The following is an 8,255-nucleotide window of genomic DNA, read 5'->3' as shown; positions in this document are numbered from 1 at the left end:
CATTCAAAGAAAGTTTTATAATAAAGAAGTCAGTCATTACAAGCAAGTAAAAAGTAACATGTTTTCTCTCTTTCTCACAAAATTCACTCTTTCAGAGATGTTTAGTGTGGTTATCCATCTCTGACTTTGTCGGGCATATAACAGCACTGGGCTCTGCCTTCCTGGCTGAAATATTCTAGATCATCTTGAGATAATTTATCAACCAAAAGCATTCTCTCCATAAATCTTACTAAGTTAGCAATGAATTTCTGTGGTGGAAAGGGCTTTTTTTCCCCCTCTTTTACATTTTGATTTATAGCATGCCCTTTGCTGAGCTGTGTCTCTTAAGAGAACAGTGATTCTCTCTAATGGTTACATGTAGCCTGTCCTCCTTACACCATGAATTCAAATACTCAGCAAAATATCCTCTTACCAATAAATATATTTGTTATATAACACATTAGTAATTAACTTGGATAATTCACTTTTTAAAGAAACAAACCTTTGTTGCACAATAGGTTAAGCCAATAGTTTCCAGACTTTGTGATTTCACAGACTAGGAAAATTCCCAAAGGTTTTTTTGGGAGAACTAACATAGAGTTGTCAAATATTTTCTTTTGCCAAGTAAAGACACTACAAGAGAAAAAAATCCCACAGAATCTAGTATCAGAATTATTTTATAAAAGAATATTTTTGTAGTTAATATATGAGTTAATCAATATGATTTACTGATTTGTCTTATTTTTCTGCTTACATCCTACTTTTTCTGTCCAGGTTCAGTATGTCTTTTAGTAGTAATTTCAGTGAAGGTCTGTGAGGAACAAACTGCATTACAGTAAGTGATTAAAACCATGGAATCTGGGGCAGAATGCCTGTGCTTGAATCCCCATTTGGCCACTGACTAGCTGTATGACCTTGGGCAAGTTACTTAACCTCCCTGTATTATTAGTTTCATCATCTCTAATAAGGTAATATTAATAATATCTCAAAGTGTTGCTGTGGGGATTACTGAGTAAAAATATATAAAGCACTTAGTACAGTGCCTTGTAAATTTGTATTATATAGCACTTGCTATTATTATTAATCTGTATATGTCAAAAATGTCCATGTTTTGTCCTCATTCTTGAATTACAGTTTAGTTAAGCATGGGATTCTATGTTGACCATTATTTCCTTCAGTATTTTCAAGATATTACTCCACTATCTTCTTACATCTATAGTTGTGGATTGCCTTTCCTTTATAGGCGAGAATCTCTTTTCTCTACTTGCTTTAAAGCTTTTTCTCTTTACATTTGATATTTTGTGGTTTCACTATTATGTGTTCATGTGTGAATTTAACTTCATTTTTCTAGCTCAAAATTTTTTGCTCCTTCAAATTAAAAACTCACATCTTTCTTCAATCCTACAAAATTATCAATTATTGTGTAAATTAGGATAAGATTCTGCTGCAAGTGATAAAAACAAACAAACAAAAAACAGAAAAACTCCAAATCAGAGTGATTTACACAAGACAGAAGTTTCTTTTTCATATAAACTAGGCCTTCCAAGTGGTGTTTGATGATGTCAGGGACTCAGGGACCCTTCTATTTTATTGTTCCACCATTCTCAGCAAGGAGGTTCTCTACTCGAACTTAAACCATAACATCTGCATTCCAGTTACTAGGAAGGAAAAAGTACAGAGAAGGGCCTACCTCCTCCCTCTAAGTATATTTCTGGAAGTTGTTTCTGCTGTTTTAGTTACATCTCAGAATATAGTCATATTGTCAATCCAGATACAAGGGAAGCCGGGAAATACTGTCTTTTGTCTGGGCAGCTAAATTCCCAGCTAAAAATGGGTGATTCTATGAATAAGGCAGAGAGGGAGATTGGTTGCTGGAAACAAGTAGTAGTCTCTATCATAGCCATTTTTTTGGTTGCAAATTTCTCTCGTATTCCCTCTATTATGTCCTTCTGGAACTCTTAGTAACATTCTATTCTCTTTGCCTCTTTCTTTTTAATATATTTTTATCTTTTTGTGTTATATTCTGTGAGACTTCTTCAGCTCTATCTTCCAATTTACTGATGTTCTTTTAAGCTATGTTTAGTCTACTGAGTTAAGCTTTTTAAAAATTATACATTTTGGGCTTCCCTCATGGCGCAGTGGTTGAGAGTCCACCTGCCGATGCAGGGGACACGGGTTCGTGCCCCGGTCCGGGAAGATCCCACATGCCGCGGAGCGGCTGGGCCCGTGAGCCATGGCCGCTGAGCCTGCACGTCCGGAGCCTGTGCTCCTCAACAGGAGAGGCCACAACAGTGAGAAGCCCGCATACCACACACACACACAAAAATTATACATTTTTATTGAAGTATAGTTGATTTACCATATTATATTAATTTCAGGTATACAGCATAGTGATTCAGTATTTTTACAGATTATACTCCATTAAAAGTTATTACAAGATAACGACTATAGTTTCCTGTACTATGCAATGTATCCTTGTTGTTTATCTATTTTGTACATAGTAGTTTGTATCTCTTAGTCCCATACCCCTCATTTGCCCCTCCTCACTTCCCTCTCCTCTGGTAACAACTACTTGTTTTTGGTATCTGCGAGTCTGTTTCTGTTTTGCTATATACATTCATTTGCAGTATTTTTAAAAATTCCACATATAAGTGATATCATAAAGTGTTTGTCTGACTTATTTCACTAAGCATAATATTCTCTAGGTCCATCCACACTGCTGCAAAAAATGATATATCTTTTATCTTTAGAATTTCTATAACTTTTTCCCTGAAATATGCCTCTTATTTTTTTATGCTCTTCTGTTGTTTTCATTCTTTTATGTCTCAAATCATTTAAGCATACTTACTTCATAGTCTCTTTGCTCTACTGTCTGTAATTCTTGGGGGATGAATTCTACTAACCCACAGAAGAGATATTTCTATATTTATATACATATACACACAAATATATATGTATGTAGGTGTATATATGTGTGTGTGTGTGTGTATTTTTATCTCATCTTGGGTATTTCTTTCCATGGTGTCTCATGTGTCCAGCATTGCAGAGGGTTATTATGGAACAGTTTTGTATTTGTCTCTACCAGCAGTCTTCAGGTTTCCCTGCCTGGTTCAAGCCAGCTTTTCTGTTGCTACCTCAGCTTGGGTTTCCTGCACTATTCATGAATGCACATTTGGCCCTCACTCTTGTGGACAGCTCAGTTTGGGAGGTATGTCATGTGGTGGTAATCAGTCTGCATTCTCCCCTAATTCTAAGGCTAATGGGAGCAGATATTCTAGAGTCCTTTTCACATCAGCAAAGCTCTTCTGGGATCCTACCTCTATGCTCAGCTCCAACGCCATTGCACTTGGAACCTCAACTCCCCTTTCAGCTTAGGTATTAAAATCCCAGCCCCTAAGTCAACTTCTGATTCCACTTCTTCAGTTGCCTGTTCAGCCTCACCTCTTGCTCACCACTTTTTAGTGTTCTCTTCATTTCTGGTATTTGAGGATTTTAATTTCTTAGTTTAGTGCTTAGTTGCGTATTTCAAATGTTTTTATTATATTTTATCGAGCATTTATCTGTGTAAGGAGTGATGAGTGCTTTCCACATCAACTTAGTCTGTCATAGTGATAAAAAGATAAAAAGTCTGGCAAAAAGAATTTTAAATCCCCCAAAGCAGAAGAATAAAAATCTCTCAATAAAAGTATCGAAATTATTTGCTTCAGTATACTAACCTTGTTTATTCATTTGTAATGGGCCAGCATTGCCCTGTGGATTGACATTTAGGAATTAATGGATAGAGCATTGAGTTGGTTCAGTTGGTTCAGGTCCTGGCTTTGTTGCCTGCTAATTGCAAACTTGAGGAAATTACTTAAGTTCTCTGAGCTTATGATTAGCCATAAAATTGGCATATTATTATTTACCCTGCTTCATATGATTATTGTAAGGATCAAATGAGATAATGGATTTGAAAATGCTTTATTTTTTTATTGAAGTATAGTTGATTTGCAATGTTGTGTTAGCTTCTGGTGTACAGCAAAGTGATTCAGATATATATATATATATATATTTTTTCAGATTATTTTCCTTTATAGTTTATTACAAAATATTGAGGCTAGTTCCCTGTGGTATACAATAGGTCCTTGTTGGTTATTTATTTTATAGTAGTGTGTATATGTTAATCCCAAACTCCTAATTTATCCCTCCCCCACCTTTTCCCCTTTGGTAACCATAAGCTTGTTTTCTATGTCTGCAAGTCTATTTCTGTTTTGTAAATAAGTTCATTTGTAGCTTTTTTTTTTAGAGTCCACATGTAAGTGATATCACATGATATTTGTCTTTGGCTGGCTCCCTTTACTTGGTATGATAATCTCTAGGTCTAAGTTTGAAAATGCTTTAAAACTTAAAACACATCATACAAATTTATGGTATTATTAATAGCAACATCAAGGGTTGAAAACCATTAACACATTCATTAATATAGTTTTCAAATACTATATGTAGTATTATGGGATTTTTGGTTTGGTTTGGTAAACTGAAAAAAAAAAAAACCTGTATCCTGGTAAATGCTATCATTCTATGAAAATAGCTAATAAGGGAACTACTTGGAAACATTCAAGTTTTCTTGTGAAATTTAAGAGCAGCATTTGTACTGACAGGCAGTTATAACTTTAATAGACTATGGAATTCATTGTGGAGAGATATACTCTTAGCAGTTAAAAAACAGAGACTCGAACCTGGAAGTCATCATTGCATTTTGTTATTATGTGTTTTCTCAAACAATGGATACTGAAAGTTCAATTAATATTTTGTGAGGAAACATAAACTCTTTATTTAATGCAGAAAAGATGTCCTCATATTTGAAAATGTTGAGAACTACCAACCTAGCCTATGGTAGTACTCCACTAACTGGCTCCAAACCCTCCTTGTCTCACTAAAACATATTGTCTAAGACAGAAGGATTGTATCAATCCTCCTTGACTATCAGTCAACTATGACATCTATTGCAGAGTATCTGTGATTTACTAATGGTTATAGTACTAAGTTTGCAAATAATTTACTTAAAAGAAAATGAAAGATTGACTCGAGATGGCAGACTGATCATACACCTCTACCATTTACTCTGTATTAAATCTCATAAAAATACAGGTAAATAGATATAGATAATAAAATACAGTTTAATAGCATTGGAAAACAGGGAAACTTCCTATCAGAAGAAATACTTTTAAAATAAATTCTGAAAGATATCACCAAGAACAAATGTTTGGAAAATGAAAATAAATGAAACAAAAGCCCAACACGTGTGGAGGTAATTGCTGGGGAGTTAAGTCTGATGGAATTACAAGCTTAGAGTCAGTGAATATTAAGAAGTGGAAAGGGCCCTGGTACATTTATCAATTTGGAAAATTAGGGAACTGCATGTGGAGCAGCAAATTAGTTATCCCCTCTTCTGTGTGCTAAGAAATGGGCAGCTGTGGTATGAACTGAATCATACACTGTAGCTAGAAAAGCAAGTGAGTGCCTAAGTAGCTATTAACACCCAGGGGGATCAAAGAGCCCATCAAACAAATCATGCTGGGGTACTATCTGACTGCATATCCCAGTCCTGTTCCAAAGTGAGGCTATAGTAGACAGAAACAGCTTATACTGATAGGGATTTGGAAATATCATGCATAAGACTGTACAATTAAGAGTCACCAAACATTTGAGAAAAAGTACAATACCAAGAAAGTGAGTCATCACACTAAACAAACAAAAATTAAGAAAGTGAACAAAAGACTTTAAGCATAAGTACAATATTCTAAGAGAGATAAGAGCAGCTTTTGTATCCATAATATAGGGAGAGTCTTATGTATTAAGGAAGCATGTATAGATCTTGGAAATTAAAAATACAGCCAAAAATTTAAAATTTCAGTAGATGACCTAGCATAACAATGGACTTGGCTGAAAAGCAAATTAGTTAGTAGAAAGTTAGTGCCAAGGGATTCTTGCATTACTTAGTGGTAAAGTACGATGAGAAGGATAATGAGAGAAAAGTTAAAAGACCTAGATGATACATCCAAGTGTTCATTCTGTTAGTAGCTGTCCCAGAAGGAAAGAGAGAGAATGGAGGGGATGGAAATAACAGAAAAAGCTACAGGATAAAATTTTCCAGAATGGAAGAAAGATAAGAATCTTCAAACTGAAAGTATTTTAATTCTTTTCTCTCCAGTTGTGAGGTTTTAATCATTCTCTTTGTTGTACTGTTGTACTCTTGCTCAGTCTGATTTTCTTCTTTGTGTGATTTGTAGTTTTTGTTTGTAACCTTGCCTTTATCAGGGACTGTTTCTTCTGTGGATTGTGGAAATATCTTTCCGGGGGTGGAGGGGGGTGTTGCATTTGCTTTTGTCAGGCACCTCAGTGGTATCACCAGCAGGATTATTTTTTATGTTAATTTTCTGTCATATGAGATGACCTGCATGTAAACTCATGTTTCAAATTGGAATGTGGTGCAAGCTTGAGGTTTTACTTTCTCACACAGATTTATTCATTATCTATAGCTCTAGGCAGAGGCAAACTTTCTTGCTAACAGTTAAGTGAGTGGAGTTCTTCTAGTCTGCCTTGTACCAAGATAGCAGCTATTCCAAAGTTCTAACCTTATGCAGGTTTCAATGCCATCTCTCTGTTTTGGAGGCCATAAATTTCCATCTCTGTTCCAATGTGAATTAAAATTCAAGTTCATAGTCTTTTTTTAAAATAGTGTACACTTTAAAAAAAATATTTTTTCAAGTCCCTAGCCTGTAAGACCTCTCTCCAGATCTGCTAGCAACCTCCATTCCCTTTCCCCATTCACATCAAAGCTTGTGTTCTTATTGCTTCAGTTATATAGTATATCTATACTATGGAAGACTATGCTGCTGTTAAAATAATGAGGTAGTCTACATGTGTTGACAAGAAGAGATCTTCAAGATATATATTGATACATAAAATAAGCAAGTTCTTTATTTTGAAACATGAGGGTTTCCCTGTTTTGTGAGCTGGGCTGCATGTTTATCTATTGTTCCATTTTATTCAGCATTTCAAGGTGTTTGTAATGAAAGGGGTTCACTATTCGCCTTAATCTGCCATGTTGTAAGAACCAGAAGTTCCCAATACACAAATATTTAATAATGGCATTCATTTGTTTGCAGTCTATTAAAATGTCTTTAGTGGAGGAATAAAGATACACCTGTAGTCTTACCAGTACTACGGATAATAGTGTACAACGGATATGTTCCCATGGAAATTCGTTGGGCATGTAAATACTCTTTGGGGCAGCAGAGGAATACTTCACCTACTTCCACTTGTGTGCAACATAACACAGCTTATAGTAGATACATTTTTGGCACACCAAAATGTACCAACTAGAATAACTAGTAGAATTACCCGTACCAAACTCTGCCAAAAAGCAAAGGTTGAGTTAGTGCTAGAAATAATTTAAATAAAATAGAAATCAATTTAGGAAATATTTTGATATTCTATGTACTCATGCCTTTCAATTAAAAGTGTGTATGTGTGTATCTTGTACTGGGAGAAAGGTTTTTAGTTTTTACACTCTTTTTTTTTTTTTTTTTTTTTTTTTTTTTTTTTTTTGCTGTACGCGGGCCTCTCACTGCTGTGGCCTCTCCCGTTGCGGAGCACAGGCTCCGGACACACAGGCTCCACGGCCATGGCTCGCGGGCCCAGCCGCTCCGCGGCATGTGGGATCCTCCGGGATCGGGGCACGAACCCGTGTCCCCTGCATCGGCAGGCGGACTCTCAACCACTGCGCCACCAGGGAGGCCCTTTTACACTCTTAATTGTATATAGAAGGGTTCAAAGTTTTAGAATAAGGAGGAGAATTCAAGGTTATAGGAGAATGTTATCCTTAAATTGAAATTTTAATTATAGTAATAGTGATAATGTGATTACATTGATCACCGATCAATGTGTGTGATCTCATGCTCAATATCCTTATGAAGTTACTATTATCCTAATTTTACAGATAGGAAACTGAACTCTAGAGAGGTTAAGTAATTTACCCAAAGTCACACAGCCTATATGTGGTGAAGCCAAAATTCCAGCCCCAGTTTGATTCTAGAGCCATGGCTAGCAACAGTCTAACATAGAAATATGTCTCATATCCATCACTCATTGGAGACCACACTTAAATTTTTGGTGTATTTTATTATCTTTTTTTCATTTTCCCATTTACCTAAATTGTCATTTTTGAGGTTATTGATAACAGAAAAAGCAAATGTGAGGGCCTGTATGATGATTCTGAAATCGTCTACATT

The sequence above is a fragment of the Mesoplodon densirostris genome, chromosome 14 (genome assembly GCF_025265405.1).
Source record: "Mesoplodon densirostris isolate mMesDen1 chromosome 14, mMesDen1 primary haplotype, whole genome shotgun sequence".
In the NCBI taxonomy this organism is placed as follows: domain Eukaryota; kingdom Metazoa; phylum Chordata; class Mammalia; order Artiodactyla; family Ziphiidae; genus Mesoplodon; species Mesoplodon densirostris.
Note: the sequence above shows the minus strand (reverse complement) of the source record.